Source organism: Priapulus caudatus, unplaced genomic scaffold, assembly GCF_000485595.1.
Source record: "Priapulus caudatus unplaced genomic scaffold, Priapulus_caudatus-5.0.1 Scaffold982, whole genome shotgun sequence".
NCBI classification, from domain to species: Eukaryota; Metazoa; Priapulida; class Priapulimorpha; order Priapulimorphida; family Priapulidae; genus Priapulus; species Priapulus caudatus.
In genome coordinates, this window is record NW_014578043.1 from 101,607 (window position 1) to 106,975 (window position 5,369).

The following is a 5,369-nucleotide window of genomic DNA, read 5'->3' on the forward strand; positions in this document are numbered from 1 at the left end:
AGTGAGTGAGTGAAGTGAAGTTGAGTGAGTGGATGTGAGCTGAGTGAAGTGAGTGAGTGAGTGAGTGAGTGTAGTGAGGCTGGAGTGAGTGAGTTGAGTGAGTGAGTGAGTGAGTGAGTGTGTGTAGTGTGTGTGTGTGGTCTGCGCGTGCGGCGTGCGCCGAGTGCGCGTGCCGCTAGCGCGCGTGGTGTGTGTTTTTGTGTGTGCGTTGTGTGATGTGTCGTGTGCGTGCGTGCACGCGCGCGTGTGTGGTTTTGTGTGTTGTGTGTGTGGTGTGTGTGTTTGCGTGTGTGTGTGGTGTGTGTGTGTGTGTTGTGTTTGTTTGGTGGTGGCGTTGTGTGTGTATTAGACATTAGTCTGAAAATGACGTAATATCTGTCGATGGTCAGCAGTAACATATGGCAGTTGATGACATCATATGGCAGTATAGCGTGGTCAGCTGAAGACGTGCGTCACTCGTGGACGGCGGCGGTGGCAGATCCCGCTGGTTATTCTCCCCGCCCCTGGGCGTTCTGCCAGCACCGCGAAGCTGCCGTCAGCTTCCTTCCTGATGACGGCGACGTTGGAGAAAGAGCAGACATCTCGCACCTCGTGCCACAAGCGTTGTGACCCGCCTAGACGCGCCTTGCGAGAAAGAGAGCATGCACCACAACTGAACAGTGGCCAGTTACATCCGGCTCTTATTTCTGTTCCCATGCGTTCGGGTAGCGTTAGGGCTAAGCGTTAGCGTGTTTAGCGTTAGGGTTAGGGTAGGGGTAGCGTTAGGGGTAGCGTTAGGGGTCGCAATAGTGGTAGCCGATAGGGGTAGCCGTAGGTTGTAAGCGTTAGGGGGTACATTAGCGTAGCGCTAGGGTAACGCTTAGGTTTGGGGTTAGGGGTAGGGTTAGGGTAGCGCTAGTGGGGGTGAGGGTTGGATCGCGGGTTGGCGTTCTGGTAATCGGTCGTTTTTTTGGTTTTGGTTTCGCCAACCTTTCAAGAGTTTTTCAACAAGATTTCTCATAGAGATCATGTTTTTCGGTACAAAATTTTAATGTCGCGGCGCTTCTACTAGACGTTAATGAACTGGTGCATTGCGCGTACGTGGTGAAAAATAATCCGGCGTAATAACGGAAAAAACAACATCGCTAGCGCGCAGCACAAGATTTGCTTACACCGCTCTCAATAGTAACTTATCTCAAACCTCTCTAGGTGAGGTTTAATTATGACAGATAGCGTGCAACGTCGTAAAGAGAGAGAGAGAGAAAGTGTGAGAGAAAAAGCGAGCAGAGAGACAAGAGAGAAACGCGAGAGAGCGAAAACAGAGAGCAAGAGAGAGAGAGACGAGAGAGAGAGAAGAGGAGAGAGAGAGAGAAGAGAGAAAGGAGAGAGAGATAGAGAAAGAGAGAGATTGGAGAAAGAGAGAGAGAGAAGAGAGGAGAAAGAGAGAGATGGCGGAGACGAGAGAGAGAGAGAAGAGAGAGAGAAGAGAAAGAGAGCAATGGAGAGAGAGAGAGAGAGAGAGAGAGAGAGAGAGGAGAAAGAGAGGTGGGGAGAGAGAGAGAGAAGAAGATACGGAATTCGCTAAAAAGAGAGAGAGAGAAAGAAAGAGAAATGGAGAGAGGAGAGACGAGAGAGAGAGAGAGAGATGGGGACGAGAGAGAGAGAAATCAAGATACGGAATTCCGAAAAGAGAGAGGAGAGAGGAAGAGAGAGAGAGGAGAGGAGAGAAAGGAAGAGACGAAAGAAGAGGAGATGGAGAGAGAGAGAGAAAGAAACAGCGGAATATGTAAAACACTACACAGAGAAGCCCTCCTCGTTAGACCAACAGCATCTGGTTCGTACTGATGTGGAGCAGCCTGGCGTCCACTTGCCTGCACTACGTCATCGCCAAGCCAGGATTCTCAGCAGTACTGCAGCAATCAATATCATATCATGTAATCAGGTGTTATTTAATCTCAAAAATTTGATACTGAAAACGTTAAGAACGAAGTTAGATTAAGACTTAGTTTGCCCGCTAAATCTAACTACCTATGTTGTGGTTCTTTGTTGTGTGTTCTCAGATTCAAATCAATATGGGCCACTCTAGATTATATGTCCGAATGATAGCCATTAGATGTAACCTTGGATGTTGAATATTATGGGCAGCATTGGATTTGACCAGTCGCGAGGTCATCTGACCACGTCGCAGGAGGAGAAAAGAACCAGGCGTTAAATCAACGCACCCTCCGCAGCAGTAAATAAACGGCGGCCCAATGCAGATAAAAACGCGCCTATGCACTTTGCATGACTTTGCGCATGTACTGTACAATGCGCGTAAACATTGATTTACTATACATGCATTGATGTTACATTCGCAATGTCATCTGTCCGTCAAGAACATCACCTTGCCACTAGCGTTGATAGCAAGTGTGGCAAGATACAGCACTAATAAAAGACTATAGATGTGGACTATATTATATATATATATATATTATATATATATATTATAATAGATAGATAGATAGATATAGTAGATATAAGATAGATAGATTAGAAGAGCATAGATAGATAGATCAGATAGATAGATAGATAGATAGATAGATAGATAGATAGATAGATAGATAGATAGATTAGATAGATAGATGCGATAATGATAGATAGACTGATAGATAGATAGATAGCATAGATAGATAGATAGAATACGATAGTAGATAGATAGATATAGATAGATAGATAGATAGAATAGATAGATAATGATAGATGATAGATAGATAGATGATAGATAAGTATAGATAGATTAGATAGATAGATAGATAGATAGATAGATAGATAGATAGAGATAGATAGATAGATAGATAGATAGATAGATTAGATAGATAGCATAGATAGATAAGATAGCATAGATAGTAGAAGATAGTAAGATAGATAGTGATAGATAATGAATAGATTAGATATAGTTAGATAGATAGATAGATCAGATAATAGCATCAATAAAGCATAGATAGATAGACTAGATAGATAGATAGATAGATTAGATCGATAGTAGAAGCATAGATAGACAGCATAGATAGATAGATAGATAGACTAGATCGAATAGATAAGATAGATTCTCGCGGTATTTTTATTTCAACCCAAGTGGTCATCCACTGAGGGCCGCTTTATTTCCCGGCAACACGGGTGTCCTGCTAGCAACACATATATACGTACACACACGTGTGCCGTGCGTGCGTGCGTGCGTGCGTGCGTGCGTGCGTGCGTGCGTGCGTGCGTGCGTGTGTGTGTGTGCTTGAGACTTTATCAATGCACCAGCGATGTCGCCACAGTAACAATGATTAGTCTTTACAATCTAACGTTAGGATCCCGGTTATTAATGATGGGCTCATGATTAAGCTTTATAATTTTTTTTTGGGGGGGGGGATTATGGTTATGTTTGGGAAAGGGTTAGATTCATCATCATCATCGTTACTCATTAGAGGCTTAACCTCATGAGTCCGGGGAATCCGACCACCCGTAGTGGTCGCGAATCCACCGTTTGAATCTCAAACGTTCTCGCATCATTCTAAGGAGTTGTCCTTTGTCCATTCCCAATACTCGCTCAATTCTCAGCCATCTATCAGGCTGTCGGCACCTCCCTTGCCATGCTGTTGTTATCATGAACAGTGACTACTTCTGCAGGGTAGAATTCTCCATTCGTACACAGTGACCAAGCCATTCAATGTAAATCCGCTCTTGATAGACTTTCAGTGATTTGGCTCCCATTAGTCGGTAGCTATCTGCATTGGGGTAGATGAATGCATAGTCCCAGTCCCCTGCCGCCCTCTCGGCATCAGAGAAATCCGGAGGTGGAGCTTGGCGCCGTTTGAAGCCTCTGCGCACTGTTTTACGGAGGAGTCTTACACATTCAACCTCCAGTTCGGCCATGACGCCAGCGTTCAAGTCCCATGTTGCCGCGTTATACATCAACCGTGATCTTATGAAGGCGGCCATATATTTACCTCTTCAGCTTCACTCAATGGTCTGTGAGCACCTGCTTAAACTCTGCGAACTTCTGAACACAGCTGACGCGATATGGTGTTGGACAAACGTTTTGGAATCGAGAGAGCAAAACAAGACGCCAAGATACTTGAACTCCGTAGTGTTAACGATGTTATGGTCATCGCGCTTGACCAGAGTTGTAGCTGTTGTGTCATCGGTGTTACCATTAAAGACTATCGTCTCTGTCTTCTTGTGACTTAGCGTGAGACCATACCTCGTAAACACTCTCTCCGTAATAATCAAACCTCCCTGTAGAGCCTCTTTCGTACAAAAAAATTGGACCATGTCATCAGGATAGAGAATGTTATAGCATGTTGTTGTTAAGATTAGGGGTGGGGTGAGTTAGAAACGAATTAGTGTTAGGATAGATTGAGGTAAGAATTAGGGTTAGATTGGGAGAATCTGGGTTAGAGTTAGGGTTAGGGTTAGGTTCAGCTTAGGGTTAGGTTAGGGTTAGATTAGGATCAGGTTAGGGTTAGGGTTAGGTTAGGGTCATGTTAGGGTTAGTGGCAAGGTTGGGGCTAGGGTTAGGTATAGGTTGGGTTAGGGTTAGGGTTAAGGTTGGGGTAGGTTGCATGAGTTAGAGTCAGTTAGTTATGGTACTGTTAGGTAACTTGTTGGGTTAGCGTTGAGTAGTTCAGTTAGTGTTAGATAAAACACTTAGGCAAGCGGTAGGGCTAGTGTCTGGACAAATCCGAGTAAAATCTCAGCCTCTAGCTCTTACGTAGGCAACAGCTGTTGGTATACGCTTTCCCCCGGCGCCACCAATAACCATCTCCACATCTCCATCCTTCCCGACTAGAATACAAGGTGACATTGACGATAGGGGGCGCTTTCCCGCCTCTATGTAATTGGCGGAGGGAGCCGGCGTTGTGGCGCCACTGTTGTCCGGCGTTGCGAAGTCTCCCATCTCGTTGTTGTAGACAATGTCGAGCGATTCGGATCTGACTGAGCTGTCGAGAAATGCACGTTAGGATATTGTTAGGTGGGTGCCTTCACGTATTCACCACCCTTCTTTAAACACACACTACCAAATGTACATACAGAATTGTTAAATTAAATTATTACACCGCTCCCCGCTCCCCGTCCATGTGCCACGCAACCGTATCCTTACGCCAATTTATAAAATGATTTTTGTGTCATGCATATTCACGTCTGCTGTCTATGGGCTCCCTCTACTGTTGAATGCCACCTGAACGCAAATACTTAGTTTAAACATGCGATGTAAATCTTATGATATACTAGTACCATAATTATATACTCTAGCACCGTCGAGTTTTCGTTCTCTAAATATGGAACAGACATATCAGCAACGCTCTCTCTTCTCTCCTACTCTCTCTCTCTCTCTCTCTCTCTCTCTCTCTCTCTCTCTCTCT